The sequence below is a fragment of the Saccopteryx leptura genome, chromosome 3 (genome assembly GCF_036850995.1).
Source record: "Saccopteryx leptura isolate mSacLep1 chromosome 3, mSacLep1_pri_phased_curated, whole genome shotgun sequence".
In the NCBI taxonomy this organism is placed as follows: domain Eukaryota; kingdom Metazoa; phylum Chordata; class Mammalia; order Chiroptera; family Emballonuridae; genus Saccopteryx; species Saccopteryx leptura.
Window position 1 is genome coordinate 178885526 of NC_089505.1, and position 12625 is coordinate 178898150.

General features: G+C 45.6%; 1 non-coding gene across 1 annotated transcript; it reads left to right on the forward strand.

The window, feature by feature from the left end:
* The first annotated feature begins 11910 nt into the window (after window positions 1–11910).
* LOC136402008 (U6 spliceosomal RNA) lies at window positions 11911–12013 on the forward strand. Its single transcript, XR_010750917.1, has one exon. It is a non-coding gene; the product is annotated as a U6 spliceosomal RNA (small nuclear RNA).
* The last annotated feature ends 612 nt before the right edge of the window (window positions 12014–12625 follow it).

Genomic DNA, 12625 nt, shown 5'->3' on the forward strand with positions numbered 1-12625 from the left:
CCTATCAATTCAGTCCTGTGGCAATATTGGTGTCAGAATCAGCAACACAGTGCTCTTTGTACAACAGAAGCTCTCTACTAGACAGCTAATCCCCTTCCCAGTGGAGTTTATAATCATACCTTACAACGGAGTCCCTGTTTGATAAGACGTTGAAGCAAAGATGCAGGCTTCAAGAACTATACCATAGTTTGCTCTTCATTTTTATTTTCCATATAATTATATTTTTAAAAATTGAAATCATCATCTGTAATTTTTTCTTTATAAATATATTACAGTCACAAAACTTGCAAAATCAAAGGACAAAAGGATCACACAATCCTCCCATAATGGCACAAGCAACTGTGAATACTGTAATACATTGCTATACACATTTTGATATATTGCTTTGAACTTTTTTGTTTCATTTTCTTTTTAATAAAATTATTAAATCTTTCAAACATATAGAAAACAACAGACACCTATATACTCACCACTAAAATAAAAAATATGCTAGCATTTTACTGTACAATTGCAGACCCCTCCTTTTTTATTTTTATTTTTTATTTTTATTTTTGTATTTTTCTGAAGTTGGAAACAGGGAGGCAATCAGACAGACTCCCGCATGCGCCCGACCAGGATCCACCCGGCATGCCCACCAGGGGGCAATGCTCTGCCCATCTGGGGCGTCGCTCTGTTGCAACCAGAGCCATTCTAGCGCCTGAGGCAGAGGCCACAGAGCCATCCTCAGTGCCCGGGCCAACTTTGCTCCAAAGGAGCCTTGACTGCGGGAGCAGAAGAGAGACACAGAGAGGAAGGAGAGGGGGAGGGGTGGAGAGGCAGATGGGCGCTTCTCCTGTGTGCCCTGGCCGGGAATCAAACCCGGGACTCCTGCATGCCAGGCTGATGCTCTACCACTGAGCCAACTGGCCAGGGCCAGACCCCTCCTTTTTTAAATAAATGAAACATGGCAAAGGAAAAGCTCCCACCCTGGGGTCACCTCCACCCACACACGCCCAAGCGCTTAGGCCACCATTGTGTTGAAGGCAGTGGGCCTTAGTTTGAAGTCTGCTTTTGTATTTTTTTACTGCATATTAAACATCTACTATTGTTTTGAGTGTTTTTGAAATATACAAGTTAACCTAGAGTATCTTTTTACTCTTTATTTTTCCTTTTAACTTACACTATTGAAACTCTGGCAGACCTAATTCACATATTTTTACTGCAGTATTAACTGAATAATCTAGTTTATTCGTTCTCCTGTGGAAGGAGGATTAACTTTTTGCCATTTTGTTGCTGCTACAAACATGTTGCACAGGTGTCTTCGATTCCTTTTACATAGACCAATTACTGCATTCTACAGTATGCACACCTTCATCTATAGAAAAACTGACAGATCTCTTCCTGAGTGTTGATATGATGTACACTCCCATTTTTATCCTTTATTCTCGCCAATACTTGCTAATATCAGACATTCATTTTTCCAATCATGATAAGGCTGTGAGTCTTTTTTGTGTTCATTGACCCTTGAGTTTCATATTGCTTTTCATTGTATTGTTTGTCTCTCATTGATTACATGTAGGGGTGGTGAGGATGAGTTTGGAGAGTTTTAGAAGCGATCAAAGCATGCTCTGTCTGTGTGGTGGCAGGGGCCCAGCTGGCACACCAGTGGGAGACCTGTGATTTCAACTGTTTTTGTCTGGAGGGTGTGTTCCTGCCAACCTAACCAACCCAAACTGTCCCAGAATGGAGAAAAGCATTGGAGAGGCAGCCTCAACAGTGATACTGAAAAGGACAGATAAAGGGAACCAGTCTTTTGGGAGGGGGGCTCTGTGCCAGTTTTATCAAAGACCTGGCCAAGATATAGTCTGGGTAAGTGAGGTCCAAGCTGACTTTGAGAAGTTGAGAAAATTAAGGAAGTTATAAATTAATTCATTTGGGGATTAGGAGGAGTAGAAAATAGGACCATGCATGGAAAGGGGCTCAGAGGTAATTCAGGAGGCAGGAAAGCTGACCTGAGCCACACTCCAGGGAGGTTCTCATAAAGTAGTCTCAGTTTGATCCACAGTCTCCTTCCCTGACTCCTGGCTCAGGATCCCATGCTGGGAGAAGGGTAGGGCTCCTTACTGTTAATTCCTCCCTCTTCTTCATCTCTTTTATCCATCAAATCAATAGACTGAAATCTTGCTCATCCTTTCTCCCATCATTCATAGGTACCCCTTCTCCTCCTCATCCCATGTTGGCCATGTTGGCCAAGGGACTCTTTTTGTTCCTGCGAGTGGGCCAGTGCTGCGGTCTCCTAGATGGCCTGTGCCCCTAGTCACCCAGCACACTGCCTTACCACAGCTGTCTTACCAAAGTACACACGTCATAGCTCAAGACCTTCCCCAAATTTCATCTTTCTGTATTTTCTGCCTTATGAAAGTTAATCCTGGTCAACATAGGTGACAGCTCTCCTTTTCCAGGGACCATCACTCTGTTCCACAACAGAGTTCCAAAGCACCTCCCCTGATGCATTCCTTCTCAGCCTGCACCCATTAGACTCATCTCCCTGGGCCCAGCTCCTTCTTCTCCTTTGTATACCACGTCTGTACCCACTTCCAAACTTCTGCTCAGATGGTTTCCACAGCTTGGAATATTCTCTCCCTTGATTTGTTCAATCTTTCACAACCAGACTCAAAAAGCTTTTTTATTCATGAAGCCCTCACTGCCCAGGATTCTCCTTTTATTTTAAAAATATTTTTATTATATTTATATTTTCTTTACTAGAGTTACTGGTGGTCTCCAGGTTACCTAGTCATAAACACAGAAAGATTGGACATTCTACTCAGTGATGACTACAAGTTATTGAACTTACTATGTACTAAGCAGGGAGTGTGTTTCCACCACAAGTCTGAGCAGTAGATATTGTTACCACATATATGCATTCTAAAATCTCTAAGAGTTGAAGCATCTTAACTTGATGGCATCTTATAACTGCAGTTGCCTGGGTAGAAGTCCAGTTCTCCCAGAGAGATGTGCATTTGCATCTGTCAGAACCTGGGTGCACTATCAAACAGAAGCTATTGATACTTTCAAATGAATTCTGTGCCTGCCTGTATACATTTTTGTTCACTAGCTGATCAGAATACTGCTTTGTGATTCAAATCCCGTTGGGGGTTTTATTTTATTTTCTCCCCTGTGTGCCTAGGTAGAAGCAGGCATGCTTTCTCACCGGACTTTGTGCATGGTACTTCTTTCTTTTCACTCCTACACGGAAGATGACTTTGTGGTCTTAGCTGTCTGGGGGGGGGGGGTCTTCCACATCTTATAAATCTTTTATTTCTTAATTCTTATAAAACACCACTACGTAAAACCATTGCTTGAATCTTTGACTCTATAACACAGTGATCTTATCTGCAAATGAAAAAGTGAAGAAACAAGTTCAGAGCCTGTGGCCATGTAAGAGTGAAAAACAACACAGAGACCCTTTCCGCTTGTTGATTGATTCATGGGTTGGCTGGTTCTGACCCAACACCCCTTGGAATTAGACTCTCAACTGATCCACTTTACTCTGAATCCAAACCTCAGTTGAGCAGTCTTTCAATGAGGTGTACATAGGCTGGTATGCAAACTCACTTAAGCAGACAAGTATTGAATAATATTTATTCTGTAAACCATCATACCAGGGATCAGAAAAGAGCAGAAGCTGGGAGTGCCTGGGAGCAGGGTGCTGGGTTGTCTTACCTCACTTCCTCCTCTAGCTTGGTTCAGCTTGCAAGGCCAAGGCTCAGTGATCTTCCATTCATACTCAGGCCAGTTTTAAAATTCCTTTCGGAAGTAGTTTTCCTTCCTTTGTTAGTTTTTGAGTGTTCTTTCGAAGCAAACCATTCACGTAAGTGCTCTCCACCCATTCCACGCTCAAAAACAGGGACAAATCTCAGAGACATGGTGCTGCATGAGTCCATTTAAGGAAAGTTCAAATATTAGCAAAATCAATTTATAGTAACAGAGGTCAGTAGAGAGTTACCCTTGTGGACATACAGTGAGTGGAGGGGACCCCAAGGTGGCCTCTGGGATGCTGGTGACATTCTGTTTCCCATCCAGGGTGCTTGCTGCACTCCTGTGTGCACTTCCTGAACACTCTTGAAGCTGCAGCCTCAGGGTATGTGCACTTTTCTGTATGAATGCTATGCTCAATTACAAGGTTTACTTAACAAGACTTACTAAATCAAAAGCACCCTGAAAACTTAACTGAGGTATTTGGAAATTACTCCCAAAAAGAAAAAGAGTCATACAGGGAGAAAGAGAATGGAGAATATAGAAAAGAGAGGATGTGGTTTCAATAACAAGGCTGTTGGAACTGCTGGGAATCACATTGCCAGGAGGGATAGCAATACAGATTCCCAACTCAGCTTTCTTCTTTTAAAACAGTAGTCATATACTCCTGTCAACCAAAGCTGTGGTGGCAGAGTTCTTTTTATTTTTTTTAATTTTTTTTTTTTTTTATTTTTTATTTTTTTTTTTTTCATTTTTCTGAAGCTGGAAACAGGGAGAGACAGTCAGACAGACTCCCGCATGCGCCCAACCGGGATCCACCCGGCAGGCCCACCAGGGGGCGACGCTCTGCCTACCAGGGGGCGATGCTCTGCCCATCCTGGGCGTCACCATATTGCGACCAGAGCCACTCTAGCGCCTGGGGCAGAGGCCACAGAGCCATCCCCAGCGCCCGGGCCATCTTTGCTCCAATGGAGCCTCGGCTGCGGGAGGGGAAGAGAGAGACAGAGAGGAAAGCGCGGCGGAGGGGTGGAGAAGCAAATGGGCGCTTCTCCTGTGTGCCCTGGCCGGGAATCGAACCCGGGTCCTCCGCACGCTAGGCCGACGCTCGGTGGCAGAGTTCTTAACACACTTCTAAGATGCTATTTTAGCAAACACTCAAGGCCAGGCTGGCCATTTCCAGAGACAATTGGTGGCTTTTCTCCTGGCCTCTGAGCTCTCCTTGAATGCAGGAAGAGGTGGTGAAGGCGCAGCCATGTTGTCACAAAGGCAGCGACTGCTGTGGGTGCCCTGCATCCACCTTCTGCTGAGGCTGTGAGTCAGCGGCTCCTGGGCAGAGCTGGCAGTTTTTCATGCAGGCATTTTAGAGAGCCTGCCCCGCCCACAAAAGGTGAATGGCACAGCTGTACTGTGACAATGTTCAGCCCCGTCCTATCACCAGGTATGAAGAGGACACTTTGTTCTATCAGGGTAACTAACTGAAGTTTTATGAAGCTCACAGCATTGCTGGCAAGTCTCTGTGTGTCTGGGAGGTCACCACCATCTTTCCAGGCTGGTCAGTGATAGGTACAGGTTTGTGTGTGGACACACAGCAGCCTCCCCTCCACCTCCCAGCTCCTGTGGGGATTTGGTTTAAGGTTCTATGGATTCTTTCTTCCACTCACAAAGATGCCTGTATGATAAGAAGGTGTGAACCTCAGATGTTTTGATTTACATTGGACCAGCCCTGGGGGCAGGGAGGGGAACTCAGATCCCAGTCTCAGCGGCATGGACAGCAGCGCTGTGTATGCAGCATTGTGTGTGTGGCTCTGGGGAACACACATGCATTTTTGTGTCCAGACACAGAATGGAAGGGAACTTCCTGCACGGCTCCTATTGCCTGAGGCTGACGGAGAAAGCTGAGATTCTTTTTCCTGTTTCCAGGGAAAGAAAAAATCCATCAAGTGAATGATTCAAGGTTCAACTCCCATATGCTTGCTGGATAAATTGCAGGATGGTACTTTCTATGCAGTGTTGGGCCTGGTGCCTGAGCCACTGCGTGCTGCTTATTAATTGCCACTACCCTAGTGGCAAAAAACAGCCCGTAAATAACAACCAGACAGCCAGTTATTGACATGTACCTCCTCCATGGGCTTTGGAAAATTACTTCCAGTCACATTAGCGTTTTTCTTTTAAAAGGCTTATTGTTCATTCCTAACTCATGTCCCATGATAGGAACATGTGGCTTTGCTCTGTGTGGTGCAGCACTATGTCTCCTTGGACCATGCTCAGTATGATCTGTGCTCCTGGGGACAAATCCTGAGTGCACCTATAATGCCATCTTCTGTTTGGAGCCTGTGGCTTCTCTGGGCAACACTGCCCAGCACCACCAGGGGCAGAGCAACCTTGTGAGTTAGAGCAGGGACATCGGTCAACTTCCTCCTGTGCACTCAGGAGGGGTCCTGCTGTGCCCTGATAGCGCTGCGCCTTGGAGGTACAGCTTCGTGCTTCTTAATAGATAAGAAGTTGCAAAGAACAACCCTTCCTCCCTCTCCTTCCCTTCCCACTCCCCCAGCAGAGCGTGCTCTCTGGGAAATATGAAGCACGATTCTGCAAGAGGTTCTGGAAAGCTGACCCTCTGATAGGTTTTGTGGTTGTGGAGATGCACAGCACAGACACGCCAACATTCCTGCATCGTAAGAGACAACCAGCCTGCCTTCCAGCTCATGCTTCCACCCCACAGGTGACCCAAAACTTTATTAGTCAACACCTTGTCCACTTTTGCAGAAAACGACAGCTGTTGGGATATCCATGTTTAACCCACACAAATGTAATAGTTCTCTCCGAGACAATAGAACTCGTTACCCCATCACAGTGTTTAAAAGGAACAACATGAGCGTGAGAGCAGGTGAAATCAGAGACGCTGCTCCTCGCCACCATGAACAAGCTGACGACTTCTCTGAGCTCTGGTTCCCATATCTATAACATGGGGACCCTAAAAATACCTTCTTCAGAGAAGGCAATGCATAAAAAATATATTAAAACAGGTATGGGAGACCACCTTAGAAACTCCAAAACCCATATATTATCATACTACTTGTTGGGCAGATAAAATGTATTATGCTCACTTTGTTAAAGATAACACGAGGAGGCCGTCGCCCAGGTGATATTAATGTGTGTTGGGGTGGGCTAAAGGCAGGCAGAATCCTTGTAGCCTGGGGCTTGGTTTTGGGATTAAGCCTTTCCTACCCTTTTTGATGTGGGGTGGTACAATCCAATCATGCCTCAGAAAGTGACTTTGTATTAGAGACTTCCCTATTTTGTATATTGGATTAAGGGTTTGGATTTCTACACTATAAAATGGGGACGGAGCGGGAGCTTGCGCTCTTGGTTCCTGGGATGATTAGAGGAGAGAGCAGAGAGAGCAGAGCAGAGAGCAGAAGGAGGCCACGTGGAGTAGGCCAGGAGAAGCAGCCAAGATGGCGGAGTGCTGAGTGAGATGCCAGTTTGTGTAGAATTTGTATCTGGGATAAGGAAGGAGATGGGGAACTGAGGAGAATAAGGCTGGTGAGCTAGAAACCTTTGATTCTAGGAAACTCGGATAAGTCAGTGGCTTTGTGAGCACTGAATGTGAGTGGGTTTTGGAGCCCAGTGTGTGTTTTTACTTGCCCGCCGGGTGCAAGCTAGAATTAAAAACTATGGCCCACCAGTTTGTGGCTCCGTTGTTTCTTTGCCGACTGTCCAAATCCAATGTGAACCTGCATGAGCCAGGTGGCGGCTATGATGGTGGCCCTGGCCCTGGCGGCTGGCCTTACATTTGGCGTAGTCTGTGGCAGGATTTGATACAGATTGGCAAGGAGCCTTTGAGTGGTGGAGTAGAGGACTGGCTGCTGTTATGGTTCCCCATGGCTGTCCTTTTGGGGACAGTAGGCTGGCTGACTTTTACAGCCATGCACAAGGAACTGAGAGCTCTGTGGAAGAGGCTGCCCGGGACCTGCAAACCGAGCAGTGGAAGGAGCTGGAGCAAACGTGGGAGAAGGAGATGCTGACCCTGAAGCTGAAGGAAGTGCTGGAGGAGGAGGCCGACCAGGTTCACGAGATTCGCCTGGAAATGGAGCAGCTGCTGGAGGAGGATTCACAGGTTTGTGAGTTGCAGATTGCCCTGGATGTGGTGGAGAGCCAGCAGTGGCAGGAGGCTGGGGCTGAAGGCTGAGGCTGAAGCTGAGATCAGGTCTGGAGCTGCAAGTTCTGCAGAGCAGAAGGCTGCGGCAGCCCAGGACTCGAGCCCTGCAGTGGGAGCTGGTGTTTTCAGTTCCTCTTTGGAAGATGAGGAGAATCGAGCTGGAGTTGTGATCTATAGTCTCCAGAAAATGGAAGCCCAGCTGGAAGGAGCACCTACTGCGGCCCTGGTAGGTCTGCGATTTTGGGATATAGGGCTGGACATGCTATCCGGAGCAGAGATGGAAATGCTGACTGCCATTGCCATGTGGCCCTCTTTGGGACAGTGTAAGACCTGCCAGGATGGCAGGGATGAGGGGGGTGGCTGACGCCCATGTGCACGGACTGATTTCCTGGACTACGACCGGAGTGGGCATTGACTCCTTTGTTGGATGGATGTACGGATTACGGATTTTGGACAATGTGAAATACCCTGATGGGGGTGGGGGTTGGCTTTGCTGGAAGCACTCCCTGCCCCAGGAAGCTTTTCCCATAGGCTGAGGACATTTTGTGCTTTGGGCAAAGTGCTCAGAGACTGGTGAAGTGTACCTTTGTAATTGTTGAAACTGTATTATTTTTGCTGTTGTAATTTGTGTAATGTTCTAATTTCCTTGCACAGGGATGCCGGTGGTATAGATTGTGGGTAGTAAAGTGAGCATAGGGGTGGATTGTTGGGCAGATAAAATGTATTATGCTCACTTTGTTAAAGATAACACGAGGAGGCCGTCGCCCAGGTGATATTAATGTGTGTTGGGGTGGGTTAAAGGCAGGCAGAATCCTTGTAGCCTGGGGCTTGGTTTTGGGATTAAGCCTTTCCTACCCTTTTTGATGTGGGGTGGTACAATCCAATCATGCCTCAGAAAGTGACTTTGTATTAGAGACTTCCCTATTTTGTATATTGGATTAAGGGTTTGGATTTCTACACTATAAAATGGGGACGGAGCGGGAGCTTGCGCTCTTGGTTCCTGGGATGATTAGAGGAGAGAGCAGAGAGAGCAGAGCAGAGAGCAGAAGGAGGCCACGTGGAGTAGGCCAGGAGAAGCAGCCAAGATGGCGGAGTGCTGAGTGAGATGCCAGTTTGTGTAGAATTTGTATCTGGGATAAGGAAGGAGATGGGGAACTGAGGAGAATAAGGCTGGTGAGCTAGAAACCTTTGATTCTAGGAAACTCGGATAAGTCAGTGGCTTTGTGAGCACTGAATGTGAGTGGGTTTTGGAGCCCAGTGTGTGTTTTTACTTGCCCGCCGGGTGCAAGCTAGACTTAAAGACTATGGCCCACCAGTTTGTGGCTCCGTTGTTTCTTTACCGACTGTCCAAATCCAATGCGAACCTGCCTGGGCCGGGCAGCTGTGATGGTAACCCTGGCTGTGGCCGCTGGCCTTACACTACTGTAGTAAGGTAACAAAAAGCTGAAAAATTAATACTGATATTCTAGGAGGAAAGGTCAGACTTTCCTGTCCCATCCTTCCTTTGGGGAGGGGAGGGAGAAGAATGTAGACATTTCTGGCTTGCAAGAACAATGAGTCATTTAGTTTTAAATCTAAAATAAAGGTTAACTGAGAAACTTCTTCTCTTTCAATGGGAGACATAATTTACATACCACCCTACATTGATTGAAGTTCCTCCCCCTTCCTGGAATCCTGAGAGTAACATACCTCTAGGCAAAGGAAGGAAGATGAACCCTGAAAGATTTGTAAACATCTTTGATTGTATTACCTTGAAAGTCTTAATGTTTTTGTGTATCCCCTAAACAAATGTTGTAAACTTGTGCCATGATGTCTTGCTCTCCCCGGCCCATGTGTAATCAAGGGTATATAACCAGCCCCTAAGATGTATTTGGCACACATGGTTTGGGTTTGCAACTGCCCCATATAAGCCATATGTGGCCGGCATATTTAATAAATCTTCTCCTTTAATAAAACCCTTCAAAATTCATCTGGACTTGGTGTCTCTACGTAAACCTGCGCAATTGAGGTATGGGTACTTTACAACACTACTAAACTATAAATTCAGCCAAAAAGATGTAAATTACTCTTGTGCTGAATTAAGGTGACCACTGTGATTGTTACCAACCTGTTACTATGGTTTCCATAAATAATAAACAACTCACAGAAATTGATACATAAAAGATTCAAAACTTTTGACTAGTTCCCACTATGGTGGGAAGTAGTAAAATTTTTGTTAATTTAAGAAAAATAAAGAAGGAAAATCTAGAATAAAGGAGTTTAAGACAACGCAAAAGCATAACAAAAAGATTAAGCATAACTCAGATTAGAAACAATTCCTGGAAAATGAATGACAGGAAGCAAGTTCAGTTCCCAAATTTTTATCAAGGCCAAAATGGAGGATGTGTTTTCATCTTTCTCCTTAACTGCTCAGCAAACTGCAGCCTTGCTCAGCAGTGGGGCACAGTGCTGAGTCCCGGATAGCGGGAGGCAGACTTCAGTGGCAGGCTGCCGACAAGACTACAGGGCATACCTGAGAAAGGATCTCCCTCAAACAACACCACCTGCTCCCTTTCCCATGGTTCCTGCTCTGCAGTTGGCTCAGATGCTTCAGTCAAAGTCTACCCTGCAAATGAAGGGCAAATTCCATTCCTGGAAGCTACTCATCAGTGTTCACAATGTCTGGCCCAGTGAACAGGTCTGGTTGCTAGTAGGAAGAAAGTGCCCTCAGAGTCAAATGACCAGAGTCCAGGACACAGTCCAACACTTGTCTCATCCCCTCCAGTTGACATCTCTTCCACAGGGAACAGTGATTGGAAGTCCCCATCTCTCTGCTCCTGCTCGTGATTCTTCCTTCCTCTACATTTTCCTAGGTCTCTACCACCTCTCTTTTCTTCTAGAGTCCTGACACCACCAGGGGGTCCAAAACAAGGTCCTGAAGGTCATGTTGAATATGGTCCTCAAATTCTTTCCTCATAGTAGAACATCAGGAAGAGGAGCACAGAATCTTTTCTGTGCTGCTCCTGTAGGAAAATCCCTTTGGATTATATTAACAAAGTTTCTGTCTCAACTTCATCTGACTACATGCCTCCTCTCACCAGTTTATGCAATGAGGGGAGAAGTCCCACTATATGCTCCTTAAACATGCCCTATAATTAATTGTAGCTTCAGACTTGTCCCCTTTGGGGCACTGGCAAATCACTTTTTGAGGCAGGGCTCCAGTGGTGAAATTACAATAATTTAACAACTGGTTCTCTGTCCTAATGACCATTTTAAGTATAAAAAAAATGATATATCAAAAGATAGTTTGTTATTTCATGCATTTAATACTTAAATAAGAATAATAAAAGAGATACACAAAACTAGATTGTTATAAGAAATAAAAATATGAATGAAAAAATATTAAATAATACCTGACAAAAAACAATAAAATGGTTAAGATATTTCCAGCCTGACCAGGCAGTGGTGCAGTGGATAGAGCATCAGACTGGGATGCCAAGGACCCAGATTCGAGACCCCGAGGTCACCAGCTTGAGCGCGGGCTCATTTGGCTTAAGCAAAAAGCTCACCAGCTTGAACCCAAGGTCTCTGGCTCGAGCAAGGGGTTACTCGGTCTGCTGAAGGCCCGCAGTCAAGGCACATATGAGAAAGCAATCAATGAACTAAGGTGTCGCAACAAAAAACTGATGATTGGTGCTTCTCATCTCTCTCCGTTCCTGTCTGTCTGTTCCTATCTATCCCTCTCTCTCTGTCCCTGTAAAAAAAAAGAAAGAGAGATATTTTCAAAGACAGCTTGTCACCCCCCTGGTTGTTTGGCACTTTTTCTCTTTATGTTATATATTTGTTTACTGAAGTAACAAACACAAGGGAATTAAAATGTAGTATTTCATCTAAGGTATAATGCGTTTTATGAAATGAATAAATAAATATTACAAGCATAGTTCTGTCAATTTTTTTTCACCTATGGACTGAATGAAAATTATTACGGGTGCTTAGAATACGCGGTTGTGCAGAGGAACCTTAAAAAAGAGTAGGGAGCCCTAGCTTCGGCAGCACATACACTAAGATTGGAATGATACAGAGATTACATGGCCCCTGCACAAAGATGACACGCAAATTTGTGAAGCATTCATATTAAAAAAAAAAAGAGTAAGGAACGTAAATTTGTGATTTCCACGTTGGGTGGCTGCCCAGGCACCCACTTTAAAGAGAACCCTGTTTACAAGTGCCATTTTAACAACTTGTTTACTGAACTCAAAAAATTAGGTATCAAGCCCTGGTTGGTTGGCTCAGTGGTATAGCATCGGCCCAGCGTGTAAAAGTCCCAGGTTTGATTCCCAGTCAGGGCACACAGAAGAAATATGCATCTGCTTCTCTACCCTTCCCTCATCCTTTCTCTCTATCTCTCTCTTCCCCTCACGCAGCCAAGGCTCCACTGGAGCAGAGTTGGCCTGGGCGCTGAGGATGGCTCCATGGCCTTTGCCTCAGGCACTAGAATGGCTTTGGTTGCAATGGAGCAATGCCCCAGAGGAGCAGAGCATCGCCCCCCAGTGGGCTTGCTTGGTGGATCCCGGTCAGGCACATGTAGGAGTCTGTCTCTCTGCCTCCCCGCTTCTCACTTCAGAAAAATACAAAAAAAATTTTAGGTTATTGGTTCTGCCAAACTGGGGCAAATCAGCTGAATCCCACCACTGCATGGCTCCCTTTCTAATAGAATCCTGAACCACAGATGCTGCCAAATTCACCTCTCCT